This window comes from Passer domesticus, chromosome Z (assembly GCF_036417665.1).
Source record: "Passer domesticus isolate bPasDom1 chromosome Z, bPasDom1.hap1, whole genome shotgun sequence".
Lineage (NCBI taxonomy): Eukaryota > Metazoa > Chordata > Aves > Passeriformes > Passeridae > Passer > Passer domesticus.
In genome coordinates this window covers 58,112,596-58,130,729 of record NC_087512.1, presented here as the reverse complement: position 1 = coordinate 58,130,729, position 18,134 = coordinate 58,112,596, and the positions used below count along the sequence as shown (strand labels likewise).

At 38.7% G+C, this 18,134-nt stretch overlaps 1 long non-coding RNA gene across 1 annotated transcript; it reads right to left on the bottom strand.

The window, feature by feature from the left end:
- Positions 1–9,197: 9,197 nt before the first annotated feature.
- On the bottom strand, positions 9,198–10,351 carry LOC135290435 (uncharacterized). Its single transcript, XR_010353208.1, has 3 exons — positions 10,266–10,351; positions 10,032–10,099; positions 9,198–9,410 (listed from the first exon to the last, which is right to left on the bottom strand). It is a non-coding gene; the product is annotated as an uncharacterized LOC135290435 (long non-coding RNA).
- Between the last annotated feature and the right edge of the window lie 7,783 nt (positions 10,352–18,134).

Here is an 18,134-nt window from a genome sequence, read left to right as displayed (position 1 = left end):
TATTATTAGGAGATTGAGTAAAAATCTCTATACTTATGTTATGAATCTAAACATACAGGAAATAATATTTATTATCCTAATACAATATGCTTTTTTACAAAGTGTTTATTTTGCATTAAAAATATTTAAGCATCTTCCTGGCACCTTTGCTAAAGTGCTTTGGAGCTGTCAGTTCCAAAATGTTGTCATTTGCTATAAAGTGAAAGCACATTGGAAATACATGTAACAATTATGATTTAATTATATTAGTCTGCCATAATTGAAGTGGACTTTGGAAAGAAAGGAACAGGACAGTTTATGTGTTTATAATCATTTAAGGGGAAAACACAGAAGAAAAGAAAGGAAAGAAGTGCAAAATGTCTTTTACATCTGTATTTCATAGTGAATTAAATCACAGTTGTGGCAGAAAAATGCAGGGTTTATGTCACAATTTTTCTCATTGAAGTGTCACTTTTACAAGGCATCCATTGTATAGCAGGTCCTCTTTTAACAATAACAATGCAAACACTGGAATAATTGCAATCTATAAACTATTCTGGATTTCTAAACAGAAAAAAAGAAAAACAAATCAGTAACTCAAACATGAGTATGGATAGAAATATTAAATATGGATATGAAATACATGCAATACATCCAACTTCATGGTCGTGGGGGTGATAGCTATTGCTACTGAATTATTCAGACCTTTTTTTCTCAAAGATATTTTAATCTACTTGAGTAAAAAGCTTTCTGCAGAGCAAAGTACAAACTGCTGTCTTGATATTTACAACCATTAATGTTAAAAAAGGGAGCATATTCCTGGTACTAAAAGTTATTTCAGCATTTATTATAATAAAAAGAAAGGCTTAAAACTTGGGGGCCTGCAGGCCAAGCAGGAGCACTCTTGTCAAGGATGCTGCAGTGCTGGTGCTGGGTCTTCTCCAGCAGTGATGTCCCCGACGTTCAGGTGAGCGGCACACATTTAGTGGGTCAGATGCCCCTTTTTATCCTGGGTTTTTTTGCCCCTCTGGATTGGTTTCTTTTTGGATCCTTCATTTGCATGAACGTTTTAGGCTCTTCATTGGCCCATTACAGTTCTGACCAGGTTGGCTCGTTTCTCTTGGGAAGTGCTGCACTTTGCTTAGGTGTATTATGGTACATTGAGCACCGTATTTCTTACAATTTATAACTAACTTTAAACCCCTTTTACAATATAACAACAAAACTAACAGTACTTGCGTAGCAATGTAAAAAAAATTAGTTTACACTCCTTCAGCTTCAAGTGAGCCAAAGGAGGAAAGGAATGAAAGCACCTGCTTTAAAGAAAATAATAATAGCATTTCGGTGATTTCTCTATCAGGTCAATACCGACATGGATTTTCCAACTCAACCACTCCTGGCAAGAAAGGATGTTCCATACTTACTCCTCCACCATCCTCCTCCTTGCCTCCTGCTTTTCTTCGGTAGTTGCTTTTTAAATTACTTTATTTTATTTTTAGATTCTTTTTCTGTAGCTGTTTGTTTGTTCTTTTTCTTTGTTCTGAAAGGATTAAAAGCATTGTGCCTAGGCATACTTGGGCAAGAGTAAGGTACACTAAAACTAATACAGGAGGTAGCAAATTCTAGCCGCAAGCTAGAGACACAGGATAAAACTTAGCAAGAAACAGGGAACAAAACTTGCAAAATGAAGGACAGAGCTTGCTAAAACCAGTGAGGAAATCGTTGAAACGGCTAAGAGACTGCGCATGCGTAGAGGACAATCGTGAAAAGTCCACGGCAAGAAAGACGTCCAGCCTTCATCAGGAGACCACTGAGGAATTTCCGGAGCCTTCCTCACTGCGATCACCAGGATGTACTGTGCCTGCCCTTCTCGTATGCTAATAACAGTAATAAGTACTAAGAAATAGTTTGCATAACCACATCTTTTCGAAGGAAAACAATGAATATACATTACACAAACAATGAATATACATTACACAATTCAAAACATGAATTACACATTACACATTACATTATATATTACGCCATATATTGCGATTTGCTGTGTGCTCCTCTCCCAGGAGGAGCTGTCCCCCGCACGCCCGGCGCGCTGAAGAAAATACCCACTTCTCGGACTTTGTCTCGGAAGTGTCTCTTGGCCTGGTTTGGGGTGATTCAGTTACTTTCCCTTTTGTTGGGTTTGGGGAGAGTGGATGGTGTTTTTTAGGTTTGTCTTTTTCTTTTTCCGGTTTGTCTGGGGAGGGGGGTGGTAGTTCTGAGGGGATGTTGTTTGGTTGTTAAAGTTTGTTTTGGTTTTTTTTAGATTTTTAAGAAATTTATTCCGAAAGACAGTTCTCAGCTGCTGAATAAGTGGCCGGGAGAACTCGAGGAAGGCAAATCCCCGAGGGCCCTCCCCACCCCTTTCTCGACTGACTGCAGCCGCACTGGACAGGCTCTCCCCTCCCAGAGGACGTCCCAAATACTACCCCTGTCCGCAGAGTATCTGAACTGTTCTGTGAGAAACACAGCTTACTCTTTAAAATTTTCTAATGTTTAATAAGGGATAAAGGGACAGTATCCAGTATTGTGGTGCCTTGGCTAAATGCCAGAAGCACACAGTTAGCTTAAAACAATTTTCTTTACCTTATATACCTTTTTAGTACACTGGTTACATACATATTAATAACGTCATACATATATATTCAAACGTTCCTGTAAGTTCTTTTACTTGTTCTGGGATTTTTTTTAGCTTTGTCTGATACTACTTCAATAGTGTAGATCTTATTATGGGGACTCAAATATGTCGTTTCCTTACAATGTGTATTCCTCACGTATATGCCACTTCCTCACAATGACAGACAGCAAATGCAGAGTCAGTAACTGGAGTTTTTCCACATCCTTTTTCTGATATTATCTATGTGGTTCCTTCAATGCTATCTAACCACACAGACAGTTTCAGCTATTTCTAAGTTATTCTCACTATTGTCAGCTAGTTACAAAATGAAAGCATCCTCCAGAAATTAACAAGTTTAGCTAAAGCATAAACTAATATATATTTATCACACTACTATCTGTATGCATACAAAAGCTGACAGATTATACTATATTGAAGTAGTTAAAAGGGGTTGCAAATAGTACTACATCAAAATTGTTGTGATTAATAATAATTTGTAAAAGTCAACACATAACAGCGAAAGCAAATCATTCCACAGTTATGTATAACTGTTTGCACAGTTTTGGGGAAGCAGAGCTAAGGGAAGGCAGTGTGTGTGTGCACGTGTGAGATGCTGTACATGCTCCTTTCCACACCCCTTCTGCCCCCTCGTACCACTCTAGTTGCACACAGGGGCTACAATGTGCAGATCATTTACCTTGTAACTTATTTTTAAAAAAGAAAGAAAAATAGAAAAAAAGAACACCAAAAACAAATAGAAGAAAGGGTGAAAAAAGAAAAAAAAAGAGAGGGAGAAAGGGGAAAAAAGCGAGGGTGAAGGAATAAAAAGGGCCATTGGAGTAGATAAGGAAGGTGTTTTCTAGGGTGATTCCCTTCAGTGTGAGGGAGAGAAGGCATCCACAGAAACAGCAAAGCCTCCCCTAATTCTACCCTGTAGGGAGCTGCATGACAGAAAGAAATTTAAGGGGGATGGGGTGGGGGCAAATCCTGGGGGTGGGGAGAGGAAAGAGAAAGTTCCTGGTGCCCTCTGCCCTGTAGAGGGAGAACAGAGATGATCCAGGCCATGAACTTTGAAAGTTTCCTTTTTTTTTTTTTTTTTTTTTTTGCCTACCAGTCAATGTACATGTCCAGGGAGCCATATAAGGGGAACACAGGATGGAAGGAGAAGCTGGAAGGAATGGGTTAAAACCCTGTGCTTTTTCCCCTTTGCACCGAAGTAGTTGGATGTATTTTGTCCCTTTTGTCTGGTAACTGTTGCTGGACCAATCTGGCAATAATTACTGCATTATTTGTCATCACCTGTTTTTTTCACATATCAGCTTGATACTTCCTTCCTTACTTTTTGCAATGATGATCAGAACCTGAGAAAAATTCCTCTACCTCACAAATGCTTTCCTGTATTTTCAATGTTTCTGATTTCATCTTTACAAGTATCTTGCAGTCCAATACAATGTGGAGTTGATTTTTATCTCTCTCTTTTTAGAGTAAAAACAATTTAACATGGTCTGTTCAAAAAATATTAATTTCCATGCTAGGTTATTTTTGTTATTAAATAATAATTGTTTAATGGCAAATGCAAGTAATGTTTTGATGTTACTACTATCAAATTCTTCTAAAGACACATGATGAAATTATGGAAGAAAATTAGTTTAGTACAATGTGTGAATGAGTTTCAAGAAAAATAAAAGCAATGTGAGAATTCATTATTTTGATACATCTCGGAGGGTGGATTTTTTTCTTCATTAGCAATAACTATAAAACTAACTTTATGTTACAACCACATGGAGGAAATTTTTTTAGAGTCATAGTGATAATAAGTTGTAATGATATTTTATCTTAACTGTGGCAAGAGAAATTACACTTTGTTCTGAAGGAAAAAGAAAACGTTACTGAAGTATCGGTCTTCTCACCTGATCCATAAAAACCCCAGACTCTGCTCTAAATCCCTTTATCCTCAAATATGTTTAGTTATTTTAAGGTTCAAATATTTGAGCAGAATGGCAAAGATGCAGGAAGGCCATGAAAGTTTCTTCTTTCAATAATTCTCTTTGTCAGGATCACCCAGGCAAACTCCACAACATGTATTCTGCTTGTGTACCCTCACTACCAGCAGTGTCACAAAATGACAGGGTTCCTCCATCATGGTTTCATAAAACTTCGCCATCATTCATCTCAATGAGATTATTTACAGACTAGAAGATTACAGTTTTATCTTAAAGTGGTAAGGCAAGCTGTTAAAAATGCCTGCTTGAGTTAGGATCCATTTTCGGGGACCATGTCTTAGTGAGAATTTTTGTGCTTTGAAAATTTATCTTGATCTTCTGTACTGAGGAAGTAAGGCCTGAGCTAGCTTTTAGTGATTTTGAGAAGTGTACTTGTGCTGACACCTTTCCATCACATTCTTCAAAGACAAATAAGCTCTAAAAGATAGGTGAAAAATTATTGGAAATTAAAAGAAAAATAAATTTTACTGAGGAAGGAAACTACATTCCATCTCCACAAGAAATGACTATTTTTAAACATCCTGCCTGTGAGTTAGGAGAGATAGAATGACTGTATAACTATAACATAGTATTGACACAATTCAGTTACTGTTTGAGTTGTGGACTTGCTGTCATTGCCTTTTTTAAACAAACAGGTGAGTTGAACAATCAGAACTTGGTTCTACTGAACAAAAAAAAAACCACAACCACCAAACAAGCAAACACAAAACAACAGAACAAATTAGATGTCTCAAAGTACCCTTTCGTAATATATTTTTTTAAGGCTGGAATGGGGTTCAGAAGTACATTACATCTGTCTCACGTGGAAGTCACTGCATGAATGAAGGCATTCTTCCCCCTGGAAGCAGAATGCTTCACATGGTATGAGACATGAACCAGTAGAAATAGTGAAGCACTGAAATGTTTCTGTATTAACACATGCACAGCAGATCTTCTGGAAGCCTCAGTGTGACAAGCTTGACACTCCGTGTTGCTCTGCAGAAAGTAAAATCAGATTTCAGTGTTTTATAAAACTCAGTCTCTCAGAGTCCTCCGATGAAGGTACCCAAACCAGAGAGAAATAACATCCCAGCATGTGAAAGAAGCCACTTCTGCACAAGAATTGACATTTCAGATACAGATTTATAGACAGTAAACATGATGCTAAGAAATTCTGAGCCTTTACTTCTAAGCTGTACTAAACCAGCAGGACAACTTTTTTTTTCTTTTTTTTTTTTTCAATGCCAGAGCAGTGAAATAGTGAAAGTCAAAGCCTATGTGTAGCCTAACCAAGCAAGGAAAGTCCCTGAACTAGGTTGTTTCAACAGTACCTGACCAAACTGCCTGATGAGCTGAGGAAATGTCATTGTTATCAAGAATTAAATTTAGAGAATCCTTTAGTTTGTGTAAAATATTCTATGCCATTTGAAACTGTACTTGGAGAAAAAGTAGGATGATTTTCAGTTTTAATGTTTAAACACCACTCTTGTTTGCCTTGCTAAATTCGAACAAGCATTCCAAGTGAATATATTTAAAAACAAGCACATTCCTCTATTTACTCTAATATCTACTCAATAATAGGGATATCAGTGCTACAGTTTTTTCTTTTTAGCTTTAAAAAATTCAGCATATATAAAAACATAGGTCACTTTATGTTATCTTTAAAGTGGGCAGTTATTGCATCCTGATCCAATTGGATAAATGTGAAAGTGATGTTCAAGTCCTGTTATGCTGCAGGCTGTTCCAGGTCTGGTACCCAAATAGAGCAAAACCAGCAAGACTCTCAGAGGGTTTTTTGCTTATATGTGGCTCCATTCAACTGCTGTCTTTTTTCTGCTATGACTGCTTGAGACAGCTGCAGTTTGTTCACCATGCCCACCTTCCCAAGCAGAACCGCTGCCTTTCCTCAACAGGAGTCTTTCCTAAAATCCACCTCTCCTGTAACAGGCCTAGCTCCAAGCCCTCACTGTTGCCCACTTTATTCCTCTTTGAGTGCTCCCTGCCATGATAGATGGTGCCAAGGTCTCTTTCGGTCCTTTGGGGATGACGCCAATTATTTCTGATTAGTGGGTAGTGATATTTGCTCAGAAGAGTTAGAGATACACCCTCATGGCTTACAATGGGATAATAATGGGGGCTCCACTGACTCTTTCTCATTTTCAGCTATCTGCTGCACAGCTGGGAGGAGACAGTACTCAATATGCCTTTGTCACTGTTCTACTGGTATACTGAGATGAGAAGAGCTGGAAAGAAAAAATAGATGAAGAAGACAAGCCCTCATGAGGCCCTGCAGAATATCAAAGTGATGAAGAACACCAGGTACTGCTACCACTGTGGTGATGAAAACAGTAGGTTTTTTTGCATCTCTGAGTATTCCTGATCCTTTCTGTGTGTAGGGGGTTGTCTTCCTTTCTAACATCGCTCTCCCTCTACTGTATCACCTTTTTTTCTTCCAGCCTTACCTTCTCTATGGCCAGTCCTTTCCATTTCTTCTATCTTATCTACTCAGACATTTGTAACCTGCAAAAGCTCATTTCCACCTCTGACTTCCTGCTTAAAATCTCCATCTCCATCCCCAGGTCTCTCTGATTTTTCTTTTTTATTAACTCCCTGCAAGAAGGACTGGCAACATCTGAAAGGAATTCTCTGCCCCTTGTCTCTCTCTACTTGTTTACTGCCCTTTCTGATGTGAGCTGCTGCTGTACTTGGAGATTTCCAAAGCCCCTCCAATTCAGATTCCATAACTCAGCCACTTGGCCCACCCATCCCTGTGGAGTTTCTTCTTTCTGTCTTCTACTGATCCCAATTCTGGAGTCTCTGTTTATCCTTCTCCGTGGTGCCCTTGGCATTCAGGAAGCCTGCCATCCTACACCTCCTAAATGATGATAAGAGCTTATTTGTCCTCACTCACACTGTCTCCCTCCCTTGTATTGTCTCCAGCACCCATGGTCCCATTGCTTAATCTTGTAATCTTGATGTCCCAAGTTCTTCCTTCCTCCCTGGCCACTTCTTTAGTATCTGGTCTGAATGTTAAATATTTTTTACCTAACTAGAACCCTCCTATTTTTTTTTATCTTATGAAGAATGGATTATATTTTGTTTAGTTATATATTTTAAAGCAAAATGGGATGTGAAAAGGTAGCATCAACCTGTCCACTCTATATAGTATTTCTGCTTATTAACTTTGTTAATGTCAGTTTTCAGGAGATTTACACTATTGTAATTATTAATACTTTGCCATCATTTATGCCTTGAACTTGACTGCAGAAAGTTATGTAAGAATGGATATTTATGTTTTTTATTGTAACTGTGGAAAGGACTGTGAGCCCAACCCCTCTCTATCTTTTCCCACAATATTTGTTGGTGAAATAAGAGATTTAAACTTTTCCTACAGCCTTGTTTTCTGCATTTGAAAGTGCTCTTCACAGGTACAGCATAATAACATTCCAACCGTGTTCAAGTGCACTCAGAGTTGTGCCAGTAGGTTGAGGTTTCCAGCATAGTTTTTGTGGCTGTTACCTGTTTTCTGCTGATATGAATTATATGTACCTCAAAGCTCTGTACCTCTGAGTGCTGAGGCTTTCTGCTGCAGAGGCTGGGGCAGGGAGACCTCAGAAGCCACAGGATTTGTAATTCTGCATTTGCCACTTTTGAACTCCAGAGAGGGTTGCCAGCTGAGAAAAATATATTTCAAAAATTTAAAGCCCAAATAAAGCTTTAATGCCTGTGGCATTGAAATGATGGGCTTTTGGATAAGTGTTTCATTTCAATTTTCACATTTACTTTTTAGAAAAACTAGATTAGTGTTTTGTGAACTGCAGTTTGTGAACTGCCTTCGTTTCTTGCAAGAACTGAGATGTCCAAACTTAGGAGTTGCAAATAATAGAACTAGAAATTATGTAAGAATAGCCTTTTGCCTATTCCCTCCTTTTTTTTTTTTATGTTATGATGTGTGTTTATTAATTTATTTTTTCCTCCCTGATGGGAGAGGGAAACATCATTGGGTATAGTTAAAATCAGAATCTAGTTGGTTTTGGTTTTATCTGTGCTGCTGAATTAGTTATCATTTTAAATCACTGTATATGTGCTTTCACTGCTCATAACATGAGCAGAGCCCTTCACATAGCATTGCTTTTTAGTCACTGTTGGGCCATCTGTTACTTAGTATCTTATATTGTTATTAAAAAAATAAAACCCCAGAACAGCTGCACTGTGCATCTTTAAAATTTTTTTCTCCCTACAATTTTTAGTGGTGTGGTATGGGTTGGTTTGGTTTGGATTAGCCTGGTTTGATTTGGGTTTTTTAAGCCTGTTTCACAGGTTGGGATACACAGCAATGGTGGCACAGTTGCCGTGCTAACATATGCCTCCGAAATGGAGGAACACTGTGCAATCCTAACAGCTAGGGGCTTGAAAATCCTCAGGAACTTATGAATAGCATTATGAAGACATTTTCCAGCTGAAATGAAAAAGGAAATCCTGCCTGCACACCTGGGGAAATCAGATGGATGTGTATAAGCATATAGATTGTTCTCTGTAGAGCACTCAAGCTAGGTGAGTATGACACATTCCAGTAGTCAAAATGCTGTAATTGAAAAGGCTGTATTTGGGATATTTTTGAGCAGGCACATCTTGCGTGTTGTTGCTAGGTAAGCTCACAGTTGACTTGTAGAGAGACAAAGCTGCGGAGGGTTTAGAATTTCAAGGCAAATTCAATCCCATGTCTCAGCTGGAAATCTCCATTTTATACCTTCTTGTAGTCTGGGTGAGCTGCAGTATGTTTACTCCTTGTGGACCTGAAGCCAAAAGACAAAGCTTACCCTTATTCATACATTACCGGCTGATATGGTAGATTTATATGCTGTAAAGGTTTTTCTGGCCACAGTTCTTACAGTTATTGGTAGCTCGAATAGGGGGTCAAATAGGAATTACAGAATCTCAGAATGGTTTGAATTGGAAGGGATCTTAAAGATCATCTAGTTCAAATTCTCCTGCAATGGGCACCTTCAGCTAGACCAGGTTGCTCAGGTCCCCATCCAGCCTGGCCTGGAACATTTTCAGGGACTGTTCTGCTTAGTTTGGAAGGGGATCTCTGATGTAACATGCAGATAGGTAATGTGACTGGATAAGGTAGGACAGAGCATCTCTTAATAAACAAATCTGTCTGATCCCTCTAGCCTCTGCTCTCTGTGATGCTCGGTCTTCCTCAGCAGTGGTGCAGCCATAGATCCATTTTACCTGTAACATAACCCATGGACAGCCCTTTCACTGTCTTTGTGCGGCAAGGCTAGCAGGTACCTCTGCCTTCCTTCTCACTGTGCAGACATCACATTTACATGTCTTAGTACAACAGGATCACAGTGCATAAGCTTGAGGAAATTATCTTATCTTGAAGAAAGCTTCCAAGGAAAGTCTACCTTTTTAAGGGTGTTCCCATCACTTGACTTCCCCACACCTATCTCTCACAGAAGATCCATTATTAATCCTACAGAAAGATGTAAGCAGCATCAATCATACAACTTGCATAGTATCTGGCTGCAAATTATGACAATACTTTGTCATAATTTGCAGCCAGATGAATAGGAGAATGATGACAACAATGATGATAATAAATTTCAAGACGCAGTAAGAGATGAGAGACTCAAATAGACCTGCCAGATTTGTTTCCATTATGAAAGGGTGGCTTATTTCCCTCCCAAGTTCACTGCGGCTGTCATAAGCCTCTGAATGACCAACTAACGGGGCTGAGAGTAGTGGTTTTGGGACACAGGGCTGGGATAGAACTTTCTGAGGTGTAAGCATTCTCCCACACACAGGCATCCCAGTGAACTGTTCCACCTCTGCCCTCTGTAAGTCACAACCACAAGTAAACCACTGTCACTGAGATGAAAGACTCCTTTTTCTCTGGTCTCTCTGCTATGAAATTACCTCAGTGCCACATTGCATTTTATGCCAAAACCTATTTTATTTTTCAAAACTGAGAAACAATTCAATGGATTATTGCTCCTGCATTCCTGGTGTTGGAGGTAGCCTAGCAACTCCTAGCCTCTCTGGAATACAGTAGCACACTGTCCTGGTGCACATTCATCCTAGTAGCACAGTAGCGAAGCATTCCACTTGCAGATGATTTCACTAAACTCATGGTTCTCATCTCCCTCTAATTTCAGTGATAACAAAGCTCCGTCCCTCCCTCCCCATTTATGCCAAAATGGGATAAAGCTCCCATCCTCAGCACATCCATGGGGAAAAAAAAAAGAAAAAAGAAAAAGAAAATAAAAAGAAAAATAAAAAGAAAAAGAAAGAAAAAAAAGAAAAAGAAAAAGAAAAAGAAAAAGAAAAAGAAAAAGAAAAAGAAAAAGAAAAAGAAAAAGAAAAAGAAAAAGAAAAAGAAAAAGAAAAAGAAAAAGAAAAAGAAAAAGGAGGACAAAATGGCCATAAATTCTTTTATTCTCTTTCTTTTGGGCAGCCCTCATTGTCCAATAGTTTTCAGTGGTTGCTGAAGATGAACAGCTGAAGCTATTTGCATGGGATTTGTAGCCTGCACCTTGTCAACTTGTAATGATTGGAAAAACAAGGTTATGTTCAAAAGCACATTTTCACACTATGCAAGATTTTTCCGACCCTTTCCCACTTATTCCACACAATCATAGAATGGTTTGGATTCGAAGAGACCTGGCAGTTATTTAGTTCCAGTCCCCTCCAGGGACAGAATTCAGTGGCATTGAGTATTTCTTTAAACTGAAACTGGCCTCATTTTGTTAATTTAAAAGTTAAATATTTTCTCCCAGTTTGTTTTATGTTCTTTTGCTTTTCCTATTACCCGATGGTCTGCCCCCTCACCCCCCTTTTTTCATTTTTTTTCCCCCTAGGAAAATTAGTGAAAAAAACCATAAAATAATTCTGACGTAACAGAACACCACACCAAGGTCATTGTTTGGTGAAACATCTGAAATTTCAGTGAATTTGTCCAGCACTTTCAGAGCTGGAAACAGTCCTTTGAACACCTGTGTTGTATTTATTTTTGACTGAAAAAGAAAGTGTATCTGGTTTGACTAGAGAGTTTTTAATCATTGATGTGTATTTCTACATGTCAATATTCTACAAAAAATTAAAATGCTTTCTTTTATTATAGCATGTGTTGCCAATGCCTTTCCCACAAACCTGTCTTTTCAGGTTCACAACAATATTGTGATACTATATTCACTGTCTTTGCCATGCAAAATTAATCTAAGTTTACTAGTATAGACATAAAACACAGCTGACCCAGACTCCTTATTTACTTTGTTCTAACAGATTGAAAAGAACCTTAAATTGTGGATAAGAAAATTTCATTTTCTTCCTTTTTACACAGGCAAATTGGGTAAGACTTCATTTAAAAGAATTAGTATAAATAGGTCCTTTTTCTCATCTCATGCTTACTATTTAAAATCATGTTCTACACATTTTTCTTTTCTAAAAGCCTGTTCACATTTGGATAATAAAAGTTCACTAAATTGTCATCTCCCAGCTTGATGTCTCAATGACTGTAATTTGTGCTGAATAACAAATGACTCATTTCATTAAGCCTGTTGCCACTGACTAGCTGACGCGATGTTAATTATTATTGCTAATGCAATGTATTAGGAAGGTAACAACATTGAAAAGCACAAAGCAGGCTGTCTGGTACCTGGCCAAGAGGTAATCTCAGTCCTGAAATCAACCACATAAAAAAAAAAAAAAAAGGGGTGTGGGGCAGGGGAAGAAAAAGAAGAACATATTGGTCCTTGAAAGTTCCTGAATATTTTAGGAGGTGGGGATTCCCATGATGATCCTTTCAGACACATTTGAAGGCTACCATAGCTCATCATAAGAAAACCAGTATTTGTCTTTTGTATCGAAGTACCACAGAAGTACAAATGGGAGTTAAGCCAATGCCACCTACGGTATCAGGTTCTTTGTTAGGGTATCTGCCAATTGATTAGAGGGTGGCTACTGCTGAAGCAATGGGATGAGGTGTGGTATGCTGAGCAAAGCTAAATGGGGATGAGGAGCTCTACTCTACTAAGCAGCAATGTGGATTTCAAGGCAAGCAAAATCTGACTGCTAAAAATAAATGAAAATTAAAAGGTACTGCTAAATTTGTCATTTCAGGCAGGTGTGTGAATGAGTTGCTGACCAAAGAGAGATAGATACAGTGAGCTCAGTTTGCACCTGGCCTCTTTGCAGTGCCCAAAGATTGCTGGCTTTTAGGAAAAAATGCAGGATAAATTCTGCTGCATTGGGTGGGGCCGTGATGCAAACACCCTCACTGCACATACTTCTTTCAATGAAATCCCAGAGAGATGATTTCTATGGCTGAAGACAAGTCACTTCCAACATTGCATAAAATATTTAATTTCCTTCTTCTCATTATCACTGAGTATGTTTTTCTCTGTGGTTTGTAAAAGGCTTTCCAAGTAACTCTCCAGCACTTTATTTCTCATCAAATGCTACTTTGGAAGAGAGGAAGTCATTCCTTGAAAAGGCAAATTTCAGTGCAAGATCTGATATTTCTTTTCACTTTTATTTTATTCTTTGACCACTCAGCAAAATATATTTTTTAAAAGACAATCATAGGGATAGAAACAGTTATGAACTATTTTTAAAACTTGTGGTAGGAAAAGACCTGGAGTACCTAACAGGTAGGCATATTTAGGCATATTTTTTCCAACCTGGTAATTTGAGATTGATGATTTGGTGATTGGATTGATGTTTCTGTGCCTCAAAACCTGGACAGAGAGCTCCTTGATGCTGGAAAAAGAGCCATTGCACAGCTGACACTGGTTATGCTACACGTCACAATGTTTACAGTAAATAGTAAGAGATACTAAGAAATTCCTCCTCCTCCTAAATTTGGGCACTAATCACGCTGATCCCCTTATTTGCCACTGCAGATCTTTTCACCTGTGCATGAAAGCCCTATGCTTGAGAAAGCCATAGCCAAATCAGCAGCAAGTTACTCAGCAGCAGAAGTGACAGTCCTTATTCCCAGGTCAAACACAAAATTTCTTCCTTAGTCTCCTCCGGACGGGCTGGAAAAGCATCCATTGCCCAGCCATCTTCCTCCCCTGTCACATCTTTGCTCTACTGGGACAGTGCAGGCAAAAGTCTCATCCTCAAGAAAGGAGAGGTAGATATCATTGCTCCAAGCAACCTCACTAGGAATTCAGTGCTACAGAAAATCAGTTCATATAACATATTACCATACAGCATGCTTTTATTTTAGCAGGTAATTTCCTGTATTCTGAAATTTAATGACATTTAATTCTATTTCTTGATCTATTAATAAAGCTTCATATCAGCAGATGTCTGAATAAGCTGACTCAATAAGAACCTTAAGTCTGACCAAATAATACATTTTCTAAGAATGAAACCCCTTCCAGCCCAGAGACATAAAGCCATGTGAGAAAGCATGCTTCCTCCTCCAAACAGCTGAAGATGAGTTACTGTTCCTTTGTATGCAGGGTTCTGACTGCAAATGAATAAAATACTTAAAATTTTGACTGTTATATTTCCACACATGGTTAGGATTGTTTGAGTGATTTTCAATTCCGGGTAATGGCAAGCAAATACACAAAACAGTAGCATATTTATTGAATTTGGCTTTGATAATGTTTTTATAGCTAAAGCCATGTCCTCTTTTTCAAACAAGAATGTTTAATACCTTCAAAGTGCTTCATGTGTTCCTAGATACATTTCTAAGTACTTTTCTAAGTGAGAGCCAGAGACTCTCATGTGAGGCACAAATCCAGAGAAATCAAGCCTCAATAGAAGTGCTGGTCAGTCTTTTTGTTCATGCTTTTGTCATTTGCTTCACATTCTCCTTGTTGTTTCAGCAAACCATTATGAAACCTGCATACCAGACTGACGTAAGCCCGACCTTAATTTTACAGCTATTTCTTAAAGGCACAGCAATCTTCTTAAAACAGCAGGCTGGAAAGTAAATTACGATTATATTTGAGCATAACCCAAATACTAATTCTGAAATTATTATTTATCCACAGTTGAAGTGAACTCCAGCTGAAAGAGCACCAGATTTCAACACCACTATCTCAATAATGAGATTGAAAAATGTTGTGAGGATTTTAGGTCAGCAGTACCTAACACAAGGTACTGTAGGTCTCTGCATCAAAAACTTTGCTAATGCTTGCATGCTAGGCATTGCTTCAGTTTGTTAACATTTCTGGATGTGTTTGGATTGTAATCCTGACAAACCTAAAACAACCTCTAAAACTCTGTGCAGAATCTTGAATCTATAAATTTTTTAATTAAAAAAAAACCCAGAGAATCATACAATGGTTTGGCTTGTAAGGGTCCTTAAGACCATGTATCTATAACCCCCTACTCTGGACTGGGACACCTTCTACTAGACCAGGTTGCTCCAGGTCCTGTTCAATCTGGTCTTAAACACTTCCAAGGAGGTGGTATCCGTAGGTTTTCTGGGAGACATGTGCCAGTGCTTCACCATTCTCGCAACAAAGAACATCCTCCTAATATCTAATCTAAACCTAATTTCTGTCTATTTGAATCCATTCCTACTTGTTCTATCACTCCATGCCTTTGTCAAAAGTCCCTCTCCAATTGTCTTAGAAACCCTATTGTTACTGGAAGGTGCTTTAAGATCTTCCTGAAGATCTCATATGTACAAATACAATCTCTTTCAAACACAAAATACTGAATTCCAGAAAAACTATGTCTACTAATGAGCTTCAGATTCTATTACTCTGAATTCTCTGAATTTGAAAACAGAGAAGTCAAACAATAAATTGGATATATAAGTTCTGAAAATACAGTTTCTGATGTCTAGTTTTGTCTAAATATTGCCTGTTCCTGCAGATGAATGCTAGCTTGTGGGGAGAGACAGGGAGAGGTTACTAGGTTCTCACTGTTACCAAAGCACACAGGGAAACCCTGAAGCTTGCGCTGCATCACACTTCCCTGCTTCTTTTGACACTGTCCAGAAACCATTAGATATAGAGTTATAGAATCAAAGCAACAGGGACGTCTGGGCATGGCACAAAACAACACAAATTGGACAGCAGCGAGAGAAGAAAATATTGTTCTTGAGGAAATTGATGAATATCCAGAAATTTTATGAACATCCATCTCCTCCTGCATGATTCTAGCTCAAACTGCCTTTGGTTTTACAGTCCTAATTTTAGGTTTTTTAATGTTATGAAATGCTTGGTTTGCTAACATATGTATTGCTTTCAAAATAAATACAGCAGAATAAGCAAGAAAAATAAGCTCTTATTGGTCAGCAAAAACAAGTACATAAAATAGCAGTTAATTCAGATAAAATCCTAGGCTAAATCAGTTTCTAAAATTTAGTGAATACTTGCATAAAATTAAATATTCAGTGTAGAGAATCATAAATATATAGCAAGATGCTGTGAATATGGCCATGTGTTGTGAAATGTTTCCTGTAGTAAAGAAGTCAGTCACTTCAGACCAAGTACCAAGCTGAGGTAGTGATCTCTGGGTTGTGGTCCCAGGCAGCATAACCCATGTGCCATGAGTATTGCTCTGAATTCCTAGTACTCCGGACTCTACCACTCATGCCAGTTGAAACATATTTTCCAATAGCTTAAGAAAATAAACTCCTGGTCTTGTATCTCCCAGGCTCACACAATGACTTGGAGGAAGCTAAGCCTTCTGCCTGTGTGTAGAAATCAATATATGCCTTTTCATCAACAGCAAGACTTAAATAGAAGTTAATGAAAAAGGAGGCAGAAAAATGCATTTTCTCTACCATATTGTATTGTCTTTGTACATATTTCCTAGAAGTATATCCTCACCATCTATGGCAAAAACCAGCTTCAAGCTATCTGCAAATCTTAATGATTGTGAAGTACTATAAATTGGTAGGAGACTTATTCCAAGTGTAAGTAAATACACAAAGACCCATGAAAAACAAAATAAATTAACCTACCCCCATAAGGTAGTACCTCTCCTTCCTTTTCCTGTGGGACAGATGATACATGTTTTAAGAAAATATATTCTACTGGCTATGTACCTAGCACATCTCAAGCCAATTAGAAATGTGATCCTATGTCTTCTTTCCGCTTCTACACTAAAGCATCAGTGATGATAGGGTGTAAAAATTAACTGTCTCTCTTCCAACATTCCTGTTGTTGTACCATAACCTGGGCATTCATGCATTGCATTTTTGAGTTTAAAAAAAATCCTTGATGTTACATTTTCCTTAGTCTAAAGAACTTCTAGAAGAGAAGCGGACAACTGCACAGCACCACGTAACAAACCTCATTAAAATGCAGGTAGTATTTTGAGGATCCTAATTCTTTTATAGTGCATATATTAGTTCCCTTTCCACTTTGAGGTTAAATTGATCAATGAATGGAAATCTGGGTGGCAGCAAAAAGAGGTACTGCAGATGATGATGCAGGCAGAAAAATGCCAGGCAAATTTTCAGGAAGAACACAAAATCCAACATTTTCTCCACCTTCCCATGAGTTCCTACTAGCATGCAGTCTGCATATAAGTGTGAAGGTCTCTGCCTTTGCCTCTCAATAGCTTGCCAAGGAATCCCACAGGACATTGCATCTGCGTGTCTCACTCTTGAAATGTATGCTTTATGCGGTGAGCAGCTGGATAAGCCCACATGCATTTGTTCTGACTGCATATTAGTATACTGTGGTGGTTTGGTTTTCTGTTGTAATCTTAAGGTGTTGCTTATTGTGAGCTTATAGTAGTTTGTTCCATGCACCCTGTTTGGTTTCCCTAGTGGTTTTGGCCTGAAGTTGTTTACTGCTATTTTCATGCCTAATCCTATGCCAGTCCCCTTGTCAATCTCCCTTGCACCTCCCTTACTTCCAGACCCTTTCCTGCCAATTCTGGAAGTACTGCCCTTTCTCCTTGTTCATCAAATGTAACCCCACCTCTTTCTCTAGAACCTTCCTTGTCTATCACCCTTCCCTTGAAGGTCCATTGGTGTCCCAAGCCTGATCCCTTTCCATGTTATTCCCTATTGGTTTCCTAGAATCTGATCCCCGCCCTATGTTCCTCCCCTGCTGTTTTACTATTGCTTAAGATTCATATCCTTCCCTTGTACCCTCCCCTGTTCATAAATCGCTGTTACCCTGTTGGAGTTGTCACTTGCCCCTGGACTCTTGGAGATTAAACCCTCTTGAGAACCTATACAAGTGACCTCTCTCATCTGCTTTGCTCTCAATTCCTTGACCCGGGATTTCTAACAGCAGCTGCACAAAGCAGCTTTGCTGCTTCTGAGAGTTGAGCAGCCTGGCTCTACCGTCACCCAAACTGGCCCAAGGGGCAGATGGGGAGCAGCCACTCTTGGTACAGGCCAGGGGTGAGGGCTAGCCAGAAGACATCACCAAGCAACTGCCCATGTCAGTATACCTTACTGTCTGCCAGAGCTACTCCTCACTATGATTACCAGACTGAATAACATCCTGTATTTTCTCCACCAGCAGCACCCCAGGATTCTCCCTGCTGATTTGATTAACCTATCATACTGTTAC